At 47.6% G+C, this 19,480-nt stretch overlaps 1 protein-coding gene across 4 annotated transcripts in view; it reads left to right on the top strand.

Annotated features, from left to right (window-relative positions):
• Nucleotides 1-13,425, top strand: part of Fkbp6 (FKBP prolyl isomerase family member 6 (inactive)) — a 61,937-nt gene extending 48,512 nt beyond the window's left edge. For all 4 annotated transcript variants that reach the window (XM_021163151.2, XM_021163155.2, XM_021163147.2 and 1 more), the window contains one exon: nt 13,051-13,425. The gene's annotated coding sequence lies outside the window, so the exon portion shown is untranslated. The remainder of the gene's footprint in view (nt 1-13,050) is intronic.
• The last annotated feature ends 6,055 nt before the right edge of the window (nt 13,426-19,480 follow it).

Here is a 19,480-nt window from a genome sequence, read left to right as displayed (position 1 = left end):
GTTCTTTTTTGCAGGCCCATAGGAAATTGGGGTATTGGTCAGTTCCTAAGCTATATCATGTCTTGTCCAGTCTCTGTGTGACAGAAAAGTGCAGGGTTTAACTGAAGTCCTGGCTACAACAGTCTGTGGTGCTGGATGATCAGAAAACCATATAGAAGTTTTTCTGAATGCAGATGTTTAAGGAAACAGAATTGAGGCAATCAGTAAAGTTGAATTACATAGGCTACTTGTTTTGCTTGATGTCTGGTCCTTTTGCTCTGCAGACAAAAACTTTGAAAGGTAATATACATTTCTACATTAACACACATGGAATGTGTGCTGTGTACAATTCAGCTACACATGATTCTTTGCTCTTTGTTCAAGCAGGAAGAAGGCATCCAGCTTTTGTAAGTCCGTCTGTCTGTCTGTATTTTCAACCTGCAGTGTAACCCTATCCATGCCATGTGGGGGGATGGCAGGATACGTCCTGAGGAATCTGTAGCCAACAGGATTTATTGGCTGTGTTCAGCTGATGACCTGGTTGGAGACATTTTCACATCTCAGCCAGTCTCAGAGCTGGTCCCATGTGGAGGCATCAGTGCTCATGTTACCTGGCTTGTTCTTTTTGATTTCTTCCTTTGTGGGTGTGATCTAGATCTTTAGTTGTCTCCCAAATTTTGATGGAATCCATAGTTTCTCTTTTGTTGAAACAAAGACAAAACCTCTTCCCCAATGTAACATATTTCCTGCCTTCCATTCTGAAATTAAAACACAATATATAGGCTGACCTAATGGAGCAGTTGTTCCTAAAATCCAGAGTTTTTTCACCAATTGTGCTGTCTCGATGACATTTTAAAAATTTAAATTTAACCGGGCCGTGGTGGCGCACGCCTTTAATCCCAGCACTCGGGAGGCAGAGGCAGGCGGATTTCTGAGTTCGAGGCCAGCCTGGTCTACAGAGTGAGTTCCAGGACAGCCAGGGCTATACAGAGAAACCCTGTCTCGAAAAACCAAAAAAAAAAAAAAAAAAATAGAGCATTATTTAATCTATCTCTTGGAGATCCCGTGTCCCCCTTCTGTTTTATGAGCATATTTTGTTTAAAGATTTATTTATTTTATGTGTAAGTACACTGTTGCTCTCTTGAGACACACCAGAAGAGGGCATCAGATCTCATTGCAGATAGTTGTGAGCCACCATGTGGTTGCTGGGAATTGAACTCAGGAGCAGTCAGTGCTCTTAACCAGTGAGGCGTCTCTCCAGCGCCGTGAGCCTATCTTTTGTCTCTCCAGAGCCTTGAGAGCCTATCTTTTGTCTCTCCGTGAGCCTATCTTTTAAAGTCCTGTTAGATCTTAAGATACATCTGTAACATGTTCTATACCATAATGTCTACAATATTGCTGCATTTTATTGGATACATATGCTGGAGTATTACCAGCTTTAATCTGCAAAGGGATCTCCAAGATAGCCACCATCTTTAATAAATGTGCAATCTTAGAACCAGACATTTCAGAATCCAAGGTAAAAGCCCCTGGGAATTCTGACCATGTATCAGCTGTGTAGTGTATTAGCACATGTACATATTTTGCATTTTCAAACTGTACAAAATGCAATACATAGCTACTTAAGCCATTGCTCTAAGATGGCTTCAAATGTAAAGTGTACTCTTAACTCAGCAGAAATCTGAGGAATCTAATAGACTGCCATTCTGCAATCTTATCAAAAGGTGGCGGCTTAGGCTTTAGATTGCACTCCTCTGAGATCTGTTCTTCAGAGGATTTTCCAACCCCATTTTTATTGCCTCCACTCTAACATTTAATTTTTCCTTCTGTAAGTCTCCTTCTGAACACTTCTTAAAAGGGTATGTAAAACTGTAATTGTTACTGAAAAACAGTTACTTGTATGTTAATAAGCGAAACAAAATCATACAGGATCCAGATACATTGCATCATTGTGTTTCCATTTCTAACCCAGAAAATATTTTCCTTTTAAATCTCTGTCTCCTTAAGGACTTTTCAAATATCTTACCAAGTCTTTTGGCTTTTCAGCTTTTCCAGCTGTTTCTGCATGTCTATAGCTGGTGTCCACCAAGTCTCTCTGCCCCGGCTGCAGTTCTGTGGCTACAGGCTCTGTCTGCTGCTCAGCTAGGCAATTGAGCAGGCTGGTGGTTTCTGGCTCTGCACTCCCGTTCACAGGGAAGAGGTAGAAGGGGCTGTGTTAGCTTCTCTACCCTGACAAGACTCTTGACAGCTGCTGACTTTCACCCCGGTCACCCGATGGCAGTTCAGGGCCCACATGCTAGGTCTGCCTCTCACCTCTGCCCACTGTGGTACAGTGGTCTGGGCTGCATCTTGCTGCTGCCTGTTCTGCCTCCCGAACACTGCAGGATTTCTCCACAGGTACATGCTGGTTTCCTATGGGCCCAGGCTGCTCAGTCCCTCTTCCTCGCCTGGGAAGTGCACTGAGGCTTTGGTTTGGTTTCTCTTAAAAGGTCTGGGGGAGCCGGGCGTGGTGGCGCACGCCTTTAATCCCAGCACTTGGGAGGCAGAGGCAGGCAGATTTCTGAGTTCGAGGCCAGCCTGGTCTACAAGGTGAGTGCCAGGACAGCCAAGGCTACACAGAGAAACCCTGTCTCGAAAAACCAAAAAAAAAAAGGTCTGGGGGATGTTTGTTCCCACCTTTCCACCTTCCACCCAGGCTTCTCTAATACCTGAATCTTCCCTCTAAGCTGGGATTTTTACCTACCACAAAGGGCATCCTTTGTTAAGTGTTAAAGCTTTCTATGTCTGGTCTGCCCCAGCTCTGGAATGACATGGAGACTTATTTACAAGGCTTATGACCTTAGCTTAGGCTTGCTTCACAACCACCTCTCAATTTGTATTAACCCGTTTATACTATTCCAATTCTGTCACTTTCCTAGTTACCCCTCCTCAGTTTCATATGTCCGTGAATCTCCCTCACCTGACTATTTTCCAGAGTTCCTATCTCTTTATCAGAATTCTCACCTTCTACTTCCTGCCTTTTGCTAGTAGACCATCAGCTTTTTATTGACAGGTGATGCTTTTACACAGCCCACAAGAGATTATTCCTACATAGTGGGTCTGTTTGGACAAAAAACCTAAGGCCGATTGGGAGGGCCAACAAGTTGAGCTAAGACACCTGTGGCCACTCCCATTCTCTCATCTCTACAGAGGTAGTAGGGGCAGGTGGAGTACAGGAGGGCCAGGGCAGGGACCACTAAGAGGGCATCTTGAAGTAAAGAGAAGTGATGGCAGACTGTGGCCACATGGGTAAGGGACCTGGGGGTCTCTCTGGCTGCATGGTACAGGGGTTTTGCCGTAAAGGCCCAGTGGTGGAGGAATCCCATTAGGTCCATAAATGAATGAAAGAATTTGGACCACAATGGCTGGGGGCTGCAAGTCCAGCGAGGCTTGGACTTGGGACTTGGTCAGAGTATGGTCTTAGAGCCTGGACTGAGTTGGACACCCAAGTACATGGTAGCAGGAGAGCACAGGCGAGCTTTAGACAGAGAGACTTGGTAGCCCAGGGAACCAGTAGAGTAATGCAGTGTTTCCTTGGGACAGGGACAAGGACAGGGAAAGGCTGCCAAGTAAAATATCATCTACAAAATAAAAGGTGTGTAGGATTAAAGAAAGCGTCCTTTACTCCAGGACAGTAAAGTGTAAGAGAGAAGTTAGAGAGGAGGGTGTAGGCGTTGTTCAACTGCAAAAGCATAAATAATGATTCAACCCAACTCTAGTTCTCTTTTCTCTTTATTGCGTTTTGGCTTCTTTCAATGAGAAAGTCACACCAGGCAGCAAAACTCATGAAAGAGATTTATTGGAGGGTCCAAGGAAGAGTCTAGGGATGTCTGCCCTCTGCTCCTGGGAGCAGAAAGCAGAGAATTGGGTTAAGGGTAGGGCATATAGGATTTCTTTTCTTTTTCTTTTTTCTTTTTTCTTTTTCTTTCTTTTTTTTCCTTTTTTTTTTTTTTTTTTTTTTTTTCGAGAAAGGGTTTCTCTATGTAGCCCTAGCTGTCCTGGAACTCACTCTGTAGACCAGGCTGGCCTTGAACTCAGAAATCCACCTGCCTCTGCCTCCCGAGTGCTGGGATTAAAGGTGTGCACCACCACTGCCCAGCTATATATAGGATTTCTTATGAAGCAGAGGTTTTTAAGACAGAGATTTCCAGATTGAGATTTGTGGGAAGCTCAGGGATTGGTGGCTTTTTTCACCCTATTTTCTCATGCTGCAGTAGCCTGAGGGCTTGCTTGCTTTCTTCTCTTTTCTTTTTTCTTTTTTTTTTTTTGGTTTTTCGGGACAGGGTTTCTCTGTATAGCTCTGGCTGTCCTGGAAATCCACCTGCCTCTGCCTCCCGAGTTCTGGGATTAAAGGCATGTGCCACCACGCCCGGCCTAAAGGGCTTTCTACCAGGTGATATGCACAATAAGGAGATATGATATGGGGGTGATAGGCACAATTTAGTTTCTAACTAACTTTCCACTGTTTTAGATATCTCCTGTATAACTTGAACCACAAATGCTGGACCATTTTCTGAGCCAGTGACCAATGGGGCTGCAAATTGGGGAATAATCTTATCAAAAAGTTTTTTAGTCACCACTTGTACCATTTCCTGCCTAGTTGGGAAGGCTTCAGCCCACCCTGAAAAAGTGTCTGCAAAAATGACAAGGTACTTTAACCAAACCTTCCAGGCCTTACCTATGTGGTGTCAACTTCCCAAAAGACTTCAGGTACAGTCCCACTTGCCCTGATTCTAGGAACCTGTCTGCTTCATGGAGTTCACTGCTTGGCAGACTAAAAACCCAGAAACAATATCATGGAGAATTGAGTGTAAGAAGGTAATGAGGTAATTTCTTGACAGGAATGTTGACATTTTGGTACAACCAAGGTACATAGATTCATGGAGCTGCCTTAGTAGAGTTTAGCCTAGGGCCTGGGGTAGATGACCCTGCTGTCTACAGCTAATCTCCAGCCTTTCTCTATGGTGGTATTAGGAAACTTTTGAAAGAATTTGTCATCCTCTTCCAAATAGGTTGGTGTTTCCAGCAAGGTTAGACCTGGAAAGACCACAAGTTCAATTATTGGTTTGCCTTAGCCGTCTCTTTGGCTCCAAGTCTATCCTCCTGTTGCCCTTGGCTTCCTAGAAGGCCTCTTTCCCTGTATGTGGTCCCATGGACGTGGAGAGTAGCAAAGGCCTACTGGCTGTCTATGTAGATATTTAATTTTGTCTTTTCCTAGGTTCAATGCCAGGGTCAAGGCTATGAGTTTGACTTTTTGGGCCAATGTCCAAGGAGGGAGTGCCTGAGCCCAGAGAATCTCTTCCAGAGTTACCACAGCTACCCCAGCCAGCAACTATCCTCCAAAAAGCTGTTGTCATCTGTGAACATCTGCAAGTCAGGAGATTCCACTGGCACATCTGTTAGGTCTGACCACAGCCCATGAATGTGTGCAATTGTCTCTAAACAGTTGTGGAGAAGACCTTCGGTGGTGTCTAGGAGTAGTGACATGGTGTTGATGATTGTTGGCCAGGCAAAAGTTATCTTGGACTGATTGAGTAATTGAGCTGGGGGCGGGGGCTATCCCCAATCCTCAATAGTGTGAGGAGCCATCTGGCCAGAGCACAGTATCAGTGATGGGCTCCATCTCCTCCAGTGAGATGATGAGGGAGGCCCAAGGTGTTAGTTTTGTTCAGGTATGAGGCATTCTAGGGAAGAGCTGGCTAAGAAGCCTCATAGAAGGTCTGCATCTGCTCCGCGTGAGTGAGAGTGTGTGTGTGTGTGTGCGCGCATGCATGTGTCTACACCGGAGATTGAGGGCAAGTGTCTTTCTCAGTGACTGTCCACTTTACTTTTTGGGACAGTGTTTCTCAGTGAAGCTGGAGCTCCCTGATTGGCTGGCCTCTGAGCCCCAGGGACCTGCCTGTTCTTGAGCTCCAACACTGAGACTGCAGGTGTGTCACATGTCTAAGCGTATATGTGGATACTTGGGAGTCAAACTTCGGTCCTCCTGCCTAGTGGCAGGTGGTTTCCCCACGTGGCCACCCCAGCCCTGCATCTCTCCACTAGGGCTTTACAGCAGGAGCCATAGCTTTCATCTGTGGGGTGCAGTTTTTTGAGACAGTGCCTTGCCATATAGTCCAGGTTTCCCTTACACCTGTGATCCTGCCTCAGCCTGGAAAGTGTGCAGATTACAGCATACGCCTCCATAGCACACCAGCGTCACTATGTTTTCGGAAGACTGTGACCCTCACTGGTCCCGGAAGCTGCTCATTAGTGAGGCTCACAGCTGTCTGAGGACTGAGGCTGTCACAGAACCATGAAGTGCTGGAGGGCAGGCAGCATGGGAACTGAATGCTGCCTCCTGGGCCTGATCCTCAGCTCCTTGTCCTCCGGTGCCATGTGCTGTAAACATCCCAGGTCTGCAGCCTGCACTGGATGGGGGCAGCACTGCCTGGCTTCTCCGTCCCGGCTCTGTTAGGAGTTCACACTCTTCTTCAATTACTGCTCATTGTGTGGGTGACAACTGTGGGCACTGATGGTATCATGCCACCCAGTTTTTGTTTCACACTGGCCTGTGCCTTTTCCGGAGGCCGTGGGAAACAGCTTGCTTAGAATTCACAGGTCCAGCTGGAGTCTGCCCGCAGACCAGGCTGTGTCCCTTCCATTGTCTCTTGGGTCTCTGGCGGCACTCACTCACCTCTGTTGTGCACACTGGACCTTCACTGTGTGACCTCTGACTCTTCTGACTCCTCCTCTGTCGGGCTGTCACTTCTTATCAGTCCCAGTTTGTAAATTGAACTCATTGAGCCACACAAAAGGCCTGGTGTGACAGGGATCGTGCCACCTTAGTGCTCAGAACACACTGAATCTAAGGCACCTGACACGGAGACAAAAACTTTCTCTCTGTTCTCTGGGTGATCATGAAACCTTTCTCCATGCCTTCTTCCCAGAGGTAAAGGGACTGGCGTGCTGCCACCGTGCACTCACGAGTTGTCTTGGACATCAAGGGACAGTAGTCCCCCAGGCCCGAGACAGCCTACAGATGCAGCCAGCACTGACGGTCCTTGTGACTTTTGTTGAAGTGTTTGGTAAATTTTGTAAATGTTAATTGTGTATTTATTTTCTCTACAAATACATCATATACTAGACTATTTGTAAATATTCATGTTATGAATATTACCATATCGTTCTTTTGTGAGTTTTTAAAGATTCAATTATAGAAAAAAGAAAACAACAAAAAGACGTGATTGTTTAATTTATATATGTACGCGTCTCTGTGTAGGTACATGAACACATGTAAGAGAGACGCAGGGAGGGCTGCGTGTCCTCCATCGTTCTCTGTCCATTGCTTTGAAGCAGTCTTTCCCTGAACCCAGGGCTCTTGTTTTGTCAGTGAGCCTGGAAGTTAGCAAGCCCTAGGGAGTCCCTCCTGTCTCTACCCTGCTCAGAGCTGGTCCTAGGTGTGCACAGGACACCCAGCTTGTTAATGGGTTGCAGGGTGTTTTTTCAGACTCGGTGTTCTCCAGGTGATGTTGAGCCGCAGAGCTTGCGTGTGTGAGGTCTCCCCAGGTTGGAGGTTGAAGTTGTTGATAGTGTCTATGCTGTCTCTTGCAGCAACTCATCCCAGGTGTCGGGGCTGAGATCCAGAGGAGTCCTCCTTGTCTTCTCGTGCCAGGTCCTTTAGGAGAAAGCACAGATGCAGGGCCTCAACTCTAATTAATAAGTGGAACAGGGCCCAGCCAATGGTTGGGCCCTTGAGGGATTTGCTATAAAATCATTGGTTTGGGCTCAGCTTCTTGTTTATTATGTTTTTTCTACAGGTGTTAGTGGAAATTGGAGGAACAATTTATAAAAATTTAAAGTAGAAGCTGCTTTAGCGAGTTACTCGTGAGCAATCGGTCCCTTAGTCTTCCTTCCTTCCTTCCTTTCTTTTTTTTTTTTTTTTTTTGCTTATGCATTTGATTTTTGAGTAATAAATGAGGCATTAATTATGGCTTGTGTTGAGGCTTACAGGAATGCCATGGGAGACATGAATTTCCCAAAGTTGGCAAAAGGAATAAAAGTTTTACATATCTAAGCTGTTTTGTTTCCATCTGTTTGGGGACTCCTGTTACAGAGAAAGTAGTGTCTGCAAACAGCTTGTGCAGACTCATGTGTCAGCCATAGAAGAGATAAGAAGTATGTAGAGGTCTCAGTGCAGACATGAACAAAGGATGCATGCAGATTGCATCCATTTGTCAAAGATCATTTGGATACGGACCACAGGGTTGGCTCCTTGGGAAGGTGGCCCAGGACTGACAGTCTCGACAGTTGTTGGGCTTTAAATCTGTGATGATTAAAACTGTTGGTTTTTTTTTTAAAGATTTATTTATTTTATGTATGTGTGTACACTATAGCTGTCTTCAGACACTCTAGAAGAGGGCATCAGATCCTATTACAGATGTTTGTGAGACACCATGTGGTTGCTGGGATTTGAACTCAGGACCTTCAGAAGAGCAGTCAGTTCCCTTAACTGCTGAACCATCTCTCCAGCCCTAAAATTGTTTTTATAGAGCATTGGCTTCTTGATAAAGGAGTAAGCTGCAGCTGCTGAAAAGAGACGGAGCTCCACAGGGCACAAATGGCTATTCTCTGTGGTGAGAATTTGGATTTCTTTAAAACCATAAAAATATTATAGGAATATGTTTTGTTTTAGTCCTAGGTAGGGTATATGAGGCTGCTCCAGACTGTGCACAGCAGCTGACTGTGATTTGCCTCGTGCCCTAGCAGGGGTGTGATTCTGCCAGCTGCAGTGTCTGCAGTTGTGTGATGCTGGGAACTCTGAGGATTTTTTTAGAGAGAAATGCATTATAAATGCTGGGCCCTAGGAGAGGGCTTCTGCCTGTGCTTCATTATTGTTGGTCGTGGCTTATTAAGTAGCCATGCTCAAAAAGAGAACGAGGAGGAGAAGGGAGAGAAAGGAGGAGGAAGAAATAATAGCTATCCTAACAGTAAAGATCAAACTTGCCCCAAGGAGCTCCACACCCTAAATCAGCAGGAAGTAGTCTAGTGATAATTCACTGCCCCCGACATTATTCCGAGAGCTCTGTCCTTTCCCCTCTGTCCTTTTCTTATCTCGTGTTAAGAGGTTGAAAGGGTGAAAGAAAAGGGGTGGAGAAGGATGGAAGACAGAACCCACACTGTAGGAAAATCCAGGTACAAACACTGTAAAGTATGTGTACTGAGAGGAGAAAAGGCCTGGTGGGAAGGAATGGGATTCCTTATAGAACTTCTGTATGAAGAAAAGGAAAGATGTCTTTAAAATAAAACAGCATAAATCTTGTCTTTTTCTGAGATTTGTACTCTTGTTCTCACGGATGCACAGCAAGTGTTCCAAATCCCTGAGCATCTCTCCTGCCTTCCCATTGGCCATCCCATCCCCTTTGTTACTGTCAGAGATTCTGTTCTCTAGCTGTCTTCTGCAGTGTTCACCTCTGCAACCTTTGCCACTTCTTGTTTTGTTTATTTGTCTGGATTCTTTTGCTGTGATAAAAATCATGACCAAGGGGGCTGGAGAGATGGCTCAGCGGTTAAGAGCACTGACTGCTCTTCCAGAGGTCCTGAGTTCAATTCCCAGCAACCACATGGTGGCTCACGACCACCCGTAATGAAATCTGATGTCCTCTTCTGCCATGTCAGAAGACAGCTACAGTGAACTTACTTACATATATAATAAATAAATCTTTTTTTAAAAATCATGACCAAGAAGGAAGGGTTTATTTGGGCTTACAGTTTCTGAGTGGTAAGAGCCCATCACCCTCACAGCAGTGTGGTGGCCAGCAGGCATGGCAACTACAACAGCTGAGAACTTGCCTCTTAAACCGTAAGCAGGGAGTAGAGAGAATGAACTGGAAATGGCACATGGCTTTGAAAGCTCAAAGCTCACCCGCATTAACATACTGTCTCCTGCAAGGCCACACCTCCTGCAAGGCCACACCTCCTCAACCTCCCAAGTAATGCCGTCCACTACTCAAAAAGGACCAAGCTCTCAAACCTCTGGGCCTAGGTGTGGCTGGTCTCGTTTAAGCCATCAGTCTTTGAAATGCAGTCTCACTATGTAGCCCAGACTAGCCTAGAACTCAGAGATCCACCTGTCTCTATCTCCCAAGTAGTTGGATTAAAGGGTGTGCCACCACCATAACCCACAAGGTGTCACTGAACCTGGAGTTATCAATTTGGCTAGGCTGGCTGCTCAGCCGGTCTCAGGCAATCCACCCATCTGCACCTCCCCAGCTCTGGGGTTGCAAATGTATATGTACCACTGACCTGCACTGTAGTGGTGGTTTTGTTGTTTTGTCTTTGTAGGCAGTGGTGGGGGGTGTTTTATGTCTTGGTGCTAAGGATCAGACAGGTCCTTATGTTTATGCGATAAACACTATCCACTTATCTACCTCTCAGGCCTCTTGCTTTAGCTATGTGAGAGTTGTCAGCCAGCTGTATTATGTCAGCAGCTGTGCAGGATGCACTGGACATCTGCATCCTGAGCTGGGATCGCTGTCTCCTCCTCCACGTTAGCATCCTTGTTTTATTGAGAACTTGTCTATGACTCTCTCTGCCTTTGGGGGTCATAGGCAGATATTGGTCCAAGTGGGCAGTGGGAGCAGAGACGACCCACAGGTTCAGAAGCTCTGTGCGTACGTGTGGTGAATAATCACAGCGGGACCAGCTATGGGGAATCAGATCAACTTTCCTTTGGGCGATTCAAGGCTTATATAATTTGGGGGATGAGGAGTAGAAACACCCAGGATGGGCAAAGGTCACTGGCTGAAGGCTTTGGTACGAACATGCCTCATTAGCATGGGGAAGCCTTTCAGCATCTCAGGCTCCAGCTGAACGGGTTCTTAGGGGGAGACGCAGAGTTAATCCCGTAGCTAAGGCTGCAGACAGGGTCAGAGAGAAGGGAGCCTTCTGCTACATACCGAGCACCAGAGCCTGCTCAGTCAGCGCTGGACGAAACTTCAGGCCTGTCTTCTGGTCACACAGTGCTGGAGCCATTGCCCTTCTGACATTGACCATGGTGCTGGCTTTGAGTTCAGACATTCCTTTCAACATCAATTTAAAGAAATTATATCACGGGCTGGTGAGATGGCTCAGTGGGTAAGAGCACCCGACTGCTCTTCCGAAGGTCCAGAGTTCAAATCCCAGCAACCACATGGTGGCTCACAACCATCCGTAATGAGATCTGACTCCCTCTTCTGGAGTGTCTGAAGACAGCTACAGTGTACTTACATATAATAAATAAATCTTTAAAAAAAAAAAAAGAAATTATATCACTAAGGGCTTTTATCAAAAGTATTACCAAGTACCTTCTAGCACAAAGACCCATTTCCCCCCTCCTCCCCATTTGACTCATTATGGTTTATGCTCTGCTGTGGCAGGAATAAATGTGCTGCGCCTCTGTACAGGCGGCAGCTTTCCTGATCACAGTCTTGCTTTTCCTAAGCAACTACTTACTAATGAAAGGCTTTCAGACTCAGCCAAGACAAGCAGTGTGCAGCAGCTTCAGACACTGTCTGTATGGCAGCTCAGTTCCCTCCATACTGTGTAGAAGGAGGGGAGCCTGGGCCTCTGTACAGATGTTCCTCTGCCCCCCACCACTGTGCATGGGAAGATTAGTGCCCCTGGAGAAGCTGTGCTGTATCTCTAGTGTGGGTGTTGACATTGTGAGGGGCTCAGACCATGTGAAGGGGTTGTAGAACCCATGAAAAGTGGCTCCCATGGGTGGCCTTAGGGGCACCATTCCATGTTGAAATAGTTTAAAGACATATATGGGTGCTGGAGGGATGGCTCAGCAGTTAAGAGCACTGACTGCTCTTCCAGAGGTCCTGAGTTCAATTCCCAGCAAACACATGGTGGCTCACAACCACCTGTAATAGGATCCGATGCCCTCTTCTGGTGTGTCTGGAGGCAGCAATAGTGTACTCTGTAAATTAAATAAATTAAAAAAAAAAAAAAAGGGGGCCGGGCGTGGTGGCGCACGCCTTTAATCCCAGCACTCGGGAGGCAGAGGCAGGCGGATTTCTGAGTTCGAGGCCAGCCTGGTCTACAAAGTGAGTGCCAGGACAGCCAGGGCTACACAGAAAAACCCTGTCTCGAAAAACCAAAAAAAAAAAAAAAAAAAAAAGACATGCTCCTTGAAAAACAGTTGAAAAGAACAAATGCCTTTAAGAACTGCCTGCATCAGCACTGTAGATGCTCAGCCTTAGCAAACAGCCTAAGAACCCATGCATAAAAACCAGGTGACCACTGAACACCAGGCCAGCTGATGAGACAACCTGGGTCAAAAGCCAAGGCAAGACTAGGTGGTGGAACAGTCCTTTAATCCCAGCACTTGGGAGGCAGAGGCAGGTGAATCTCTGTACATTGAAGGCCAGCCTGGTCTATGTATTAAGAACCTGTCTCAAAAAAAGAAAACACAGCCCAAGTTGGACTGTCCCATAGAAATGACCCTTAAAGTTGACCTCAGGATCCACATACCAAGAAAAGAAATTGAGGGCTAGAGAAAGCTCAGTGCTTAAGAGCACTGGTTGCTCTTCCAGAAGACCATGGTTCAATTCCCAGCACCCATATGACAGCTTACAACTGCTTGTTCAAAGAGATCTGGGCTTTGCAGGTACTGTATGTGAGTGTTACACAGACACACACAGGCAGAACACCTGTACACATAAAATAAAAATACATTTTTAAACAAAAAAAAACAATCCAACTACTTGCAGCCTCATGTGGAAAGATTGTTGACCTGACATTCTGAGGTTGGGGCCTATATATTTTATTGTTGTTGTTTCTGTGTTCATGGTTCTGGTTTCTTGAAGCCATCAAGAAGGCCATACTTAACAGCATGTGGCTTCTGTGTTACCCATCGGGGAACTATGCCTGCTCCCTGGACCACAGACCCACCTGGGGCCTGGCTTCCTCTCTACTTGTGTGTGACACCGCACTCTGGCTTTCCCAGTAGCTGCTTTCTTCTGAGACTACAGGTCCTGGCATGTGACTTACACTGTGTTTCATTCCTAGGGTCTCAGCTACTGCAAGCAAGACTGGACTTCTCCAGTGTACCGTGGGTGGGGATGGATGGAGCTCCCTAGCGCAGACTGCTCCAGACACCCCTGGAAGACAGACACCCTGCCAGCCCTGACAGACTGTTACTCCAGGTTCACACACAGTAGCAAAGGTAGTCCCTGGTAGCAGAGAACTGCTCGAAAAAGTAGGTTTTGTGTGTGTGTGTGTGTGTGTGTTTTCTTGGCTTACCTCCCAGCCTCACCACCACCTCCTTTCCAACTGCTGATGTCAGTGGGTCAGTACAGATAGAAAGGCTTTGTATATTCTGTTGGGTTTTTTGAAGATAATTATGTTACAATTGTTTTTGTTGTAAATAAAACATGTTCTTGTCCTAGCAGTATGCAGTATTGTGTGAATTCATTGTGTGAATTGGGCTCAACTCCTGAAGTGGATCCATGGTGGGGCGGAGGGAGCCATTTATAGAGAGCAGCAGGAGTGGAATAGGGTCTGCTTACTAGAGCCACAGACTCGCCATGCACCTGGACAAGGAGCACACTTGACACCTCTGTGGGGAGCTGTGGCCAGGCAAGTTAAGTGGAAACTGAAAGCCAATTAGTCTCCCTGCTGGAGCCCTAGAGCTTGCCCAGTGCCCTGTGCTTGCTCTTGAGGCGAAACCCAGCTGTTCAGTTCCCAGCAGAACACACACACACACAGACACACACATGCACATACACATATACACATATACACACACAGACACACACACACACACACACACATACACACACACACACACACACACACAGACACACACACACACGGGGTCTTTCACACGGTGCTCACCCTGCCTCCAGGCCTCCTTGCCAACCTGAATATCCCTTCACAGTGCTGTTGCTGGTCCCTTGTCTGGCCATCCTTCTGGCATGCTGCCTGCTGTTGTGCCTCCCCCACCACAAGCAGTTATCCAGTACACCCTGCCTTCCCATCTTCACACTGAGCTGAAAGAGAGCCAGCCATTAGGCAGGCATTCCTAATGCTGACTGACCTCCACTCAGCCAGGTTTCTGACCTTCCACTGCTGGGTTTCCTGGTCTCAGGAAGAGCTTCCTTCCCTTTAGCCTTCTCTCAGTTTCCTACCACTGGAAATTCTCTCACAGGCGTTCTTCATGTCCTGAAGATACTGCAAGGGCGAGGGTAAGGACCCATGGAGGCCACATACGCACAGGAGACTAATGTGCCCCTGACCCAAACCAAGCCCCTGCCTCTACCCCATCTGCTTCCTTCCCTCTCAGCAGATGCAGCTAGGCCAGCCTTCTCCTGGAGAAGAAGGTACATGACCAGGGCTGGGGCTGGTGACTTCCCAGTAGTTCTCTGAGAACCTCCAGGACACTCCCAAATCTGTGGCTCCAGATCTGGGCCATACCCTTGCTTCCTATGGCAGCAGATGTCCCTCAGATGGCCCAAACCTGCTGACTCTTACGGTCATGACCCATGGTCCTCTCTCTACCTAGTGTTTCTCAGGACGAGTGGGGCTTTGAGACAATCTCACTTTACAGCTCAGGCTGGCCTACACCTCAGTATGTGTATCAGTTGGTCTAGTGCTTGTGATCCTTCTGCCTCAACTGTAAGTTCTGGGATTCCAGGCTGCCCCACCTCAGTGGCTCTATTTGGATGGGACTGATTGATGGGTCTTGAGCTGTCAAATATCCAGAAATGAGCGCAGGCTCTGAACTATAGGATTTCTGTTGGTGAGACAAAAGCACCCAGTCCTGGGGGAACTTGTTAGACCAGGTCCCATTTGCCATAAAGAGCCATTTCTCTTACCTGTAGTTACATATCAAAGCCCATGCCTCTGTCCTGCCCTTCTCGCCTCCCCTACCCAAAACTCCCTCCAGCCCATGGGCTTCCCTCCCCCTAGCTACTTACCCTTCTCTCTGGACCTGGCCATGTCCAATCCACTGGTCACGCTCAGTCTGCTGCTTTGTCTGTGCTCTGGATGCCGCTGGTTATTCTCTCTCGTGTCTGTGATAAAAACGTTCACTGACCAACCAATGGAACAGTCACATCATGTCTACTATGCCCCGCTTGCGTACAGTCTTGATTGGCAGTTTGCCTGGATTTGGAATCACCTGCATGTACACACAAAATAAGTGGTTTTTTTTTGTAAATGGGAAGGGGCAGGTATGGTGGAACACGCCTTTAATCCTAGTGCTTAGGAGCCAGAGGCAGGCAGGTCTCTCTGAGTTTGAGGCCATCCTAGTCTACATAGTGAGTTCCAGGCCAGCCAGGTTTTATGGTGAGACCCGGTTTCAAAAAGGATGTCTCAGTAGTTAAAAGTGAGGATTGCTCTTTCAGAGGACCCAAGTTCACATCTGACCCATCACCATGTCAGCTCACAACTACCTGTAACTCTAGCTCTCGGAACCAACACCATAGTCAGGCTTCTGCAGGTATCTAACACTCACATGCACACACAGACACATAACTACAAGTAAATATTTTAAAGATAAGAAGAAGACACACTCAGAATATAGCCCAGCATCACCATTTCCAAGAATCTCCTAAAACAGTGACACTGGGCTAAAAGGATGCTCTCCCTGTACCATTGTCCCTATTTGGATGTGTCCTTCGGGTGGAAAAGCTCCTGTGTGGAAGTCTCAGGTCCCAGCTAGGGCACTCCTGAGAAGAGAGTAGATCAGGAGGGCACCAAGTCACCCTTGTCAACCCACCGATGAGTTCATAGCTGAAGAGCTTATATGAGCAGAAGCCTGGTTGGGAGAATGCCCCCCCCCCATTGGGACTGGCTTGGCCCTGTCTCTGGCCACCATGAAGTGAGCAGCTCTGCTGCATCCTGCCATCCAGCTGCCACCTGCTTACCTCTGCCCGGGCCCAGCTGACCATGCTCTAAGGTCCCTGGAACATGAACAAGTGTAAGCCATCTTTGTTTATGGCAGGTGTCTTGTCACAGTGGCTAGTAGCTCAACCATGGCTGGAGAAGCAATAGGACAGAAAACTACACATTCTTCCGAGGAACTGGGAAAAGAAATCACAGCATGGCTACCCCAGAGAGTGCTTCACATCTGTTCAAGAATAAGGGGGAGGTCTCGTTAGGTCACTGATACAGCTGGGTACAGTGTGAAGCACCTGCTAGAGGTGCCCTTGTGATTTTCTTCCTGCTGAATGCAGCAGAATGGCTCCCCCAGTTGTCCTCACACAAGCACTTCAGTAAGCATTGTGAGGTCCCTCGTGTCTCCCTGCCCTGACATCTGCTGCTCCTCTGATATCTGAACCAGAGAGCATGCAAGGCTATCCAGCATAGTCAAGGTGATTTCCTTACATTTCCCTCTTTTAGTTTCCCGTTTTGTTTGTTGTTTGCTGTTTGAAACAGGATCTTGCTATGTAATAGACCAGAATGGCCTTGAATTCCTGGATTCTAGGCAGGAGCTCTGCCACTGAGCCACACTCCCACCCCCTTACTGGGGGGCCAACACCCCCAGCCCCTCCCTGAGGGATTCTAGGTAGCTTTTCTGCTACTAAGTTATATCTCAGCCTTTTTTTTTTTTTAAACTCTCCCTTGCTAGGCAGAGTCTCCTAAGTTGCCTATGCTGGCCTGGAACTCATTCTGTAGCCAAGATAAGCCTTGAACTTGAAATCTTGCCTCAGCCTTCCCAGTAGCAGGAATGACAGGCATGCCCCACCGTTTCCAGCTATCCACCCTTCTCAGGTAAGGCGGGTTCCAGGGCTTTGATATCCCCTTTCTAGCTTCCAGCGTGTTGTCTCCTTCTCCATGCTTCATGGTCTTTGTATGTGTGTTCTTTTTTTTTTATTTATTTATTTTTATTTATTTATTATATGTAAGTACACTGTAGCTATCTTCAGACACTTCAGAAGAGGGAGTCAGATCTCATTATGGATGGTTGTGAGCCACCATGTGGTTGCTGGGATTTGAACTCCGGACCTTCGGAAGAGCAGTTGAGTGCTCTTACCCACTGAGCCATCTCACCAGCCCTGTATGTGTGTTCTTGTGAAATGTGTCCGTGTGGATGCCACATAGCCAGACTCCCTGGTAATGTGGGAACAGATAATGGATGTCTCTCACCACCTCTGGGCAGCCAGAGTTCTGGGCTCTGCAGTGCTCTTCCTTCGGCTCAGCCTGCCACCGTTGTGTGGCCACACTCACCTAGGATGGAAAAGGCTGCCTTAGAATGGACCAGAGGCTTCCAGAACCATCTTCCTAGTCAGACACAGTCGGAATGATCCCTTCCCAGGCCTTGCTCTAGCCACAGTGGGACGGATCCCCAGGGTCACTTTAGAATTAGCCTCTGAGTCCCAGGGAAGGAAGGTCTGTGGCACAGGGGTCTGAAGAGAGTACAAGTGCTTAGGGTTGGGCACCCGCCCGTGCTCGACAGTGTTCTACATTGAAACACACCCCAGCCCTCGGATCCCATCGCTCCACCAGTTGCTGGTTTGGTTTGGTGGTTTTTATCCACTACTGGGCACTGAAATCGAGGACCTTGTGCATGTCGGGAAATTCCTACAGCTAAGCTACACACCCAGCCAGCCCTTCTTTGTGTTTTTATATTAACATAGAGTCTCATTTGCCCAGCGTAGCCTCAGGCTTTCTACCCTCCTACCTCAGTCTTTTTTTTTTTTTTTTGTCTCTTTCAAAAACAGAATTTGAAGGACTGTGAGTTAGCACAGGGTATCAGCACATGTGGTCAAGCCTGGTCATCTGAGTTCCAGCCACAGGGCCAGCGTGGTGGAAACAACTCCTGCACCCCAACATGGGATACATAGCATACATGCACACACCACAGAGAGAGACAGAGAGACAATGAGACAGAGAGAGAAATAAGGATTTGAGCTCTCAGAACCCAGTCCACAAGGATCAAACTGGCTCTTGTGGAGCGCATCAGACGATAGGGGGCGACATAGCCCACGTCATGCTGTCAGTTGCAGCCATTGGCCCCTGGGATGCTCACTGTACCACAGGCAGAACATTGCTGACAGCAGGGCCCAGTCAGGGATGTGATCTCCACACTGCTGGAATGAAACAGTTCCAGGGTTAGAGAGGGGACCTGGGTGGCAATAGAGGCTGGCCCCACACAAGGGTACAGTGTGTGTCCTGACTCCAGTGGACCCTTCCCTCCACAGACAAAACACAGACGGGCTCATTCCTCCGGCACTCTGGAGAAAAAAAAATTTTTTTTTGAGACAGGGTCTTAGTATATAGCCCTGGCCGTCCTGAACTCACTCTGTAGACCAGGCTGGCCTTGAACACAGATTTGCCTGTCTCTGCCTCCTGAGTGCTGACATTAAAGGCATGCACCACCGGTGACTTTTATAAAAGACAGAACCTCACTCTGGCTGCCTATAAGCTTGCTGCAAAGGCCAGGGTGGCCTCAATCTCAGAGATCCACCTCCCTCTGCTTTCCTACTGCTGATCTTTTTTTGTTTTTTGTTTTTTGTTTTTTTTTGGTTTTTCGAGACAGGGTTTCTCTGTGTAGCCCTGGCTGTCCTGGAACTCACTCTGTAGACCAGGCTGGCCTCGAACTCAGAAATCTGCCTGCCTTTGCCTCCCGAGTGCTGGGATCAAAGGCGTGCGCCACCACGCCCGGCTCATAGTGCTGATCTTAAAGGTGTACACCACCACACACAGCTCCATCTTATCTCCTGAGATTCGACCTCTCACTGAAACTAAAGTTCATGGCTTTGGGCAGACAGGCTGGCCAGCAAACTCCTGTGATTTGCCTCTCTCTGCCTCCCCCATGCTGGGGTTACAGACACAAGCCACAATGCCTGACTTTTTAACATAGGCTCTGGGAATCAAACTTAGGTCCTCATGCTTGTGTGGCAAGCACTTTGCAAGCTGAGCCTCTTTCTAGGAAAAGCCCCCTCGGAGACCCCTGTGGCTAAAGCCCTTGCTTGAAACTAGCCTTGGCTACCTTCCCAGTGCAATTAAAGAGAATGCTGGGAGAAAGCAGAGAGCTTGAACCAAGTTTTGTATCTGAAAGAGAGACAGATAAGGAGGCTGGCAATCCCAAGGACTGTTTTGGGGGAACTGACGTGAGCTTTAGGCTTACTATGAGGAAGAATCAAGGTAAGTAACAGGCAGGCGTGGTTAAGCAGGCCTGGTCAGAGCATAGTCTGGTGGATCAATGTCTCAGCTCTGTGAGGTGATGCTCAGAAGTCATTGTTTGAGGGGACACACTGGTTCACGTGACTGTGTCTGCTTGGAAGCTGATCTCATCCTAGGGGACCTGTCTTCAAAGCTCTGCTGTCCCTGAAACCCAAGGTGACTGCAGACTTGGGACAGTGATGGAGAGTCTCAGACCTCTTTTGGAGAGTCTAGAATGGGGCATCATAGAAGCCACTAGTAAGATAGCTCCATGCATCCTCACTCAGCCGAGGTCCCAGCAAGGCTTTTGTCTACTGGGAACCTCTTA

The sequence above is a fragment of the Mus caroli genome, unplaced genomic scaffold (genome assembly GCF_978045245.1).
Source record: "Mus caroli unplaced genomic scaffold, Mus_caroli_1 scaffold_4, whole genome shotgun sequence".
NCBI lineage: Eukaryota > Metazoa > Chordata > Mammalia > Rodentia > Muridae > Mus > Mus caroli.
This window is presented reverse-complemented; position numbering and strand designations above follow the sequence as displayed.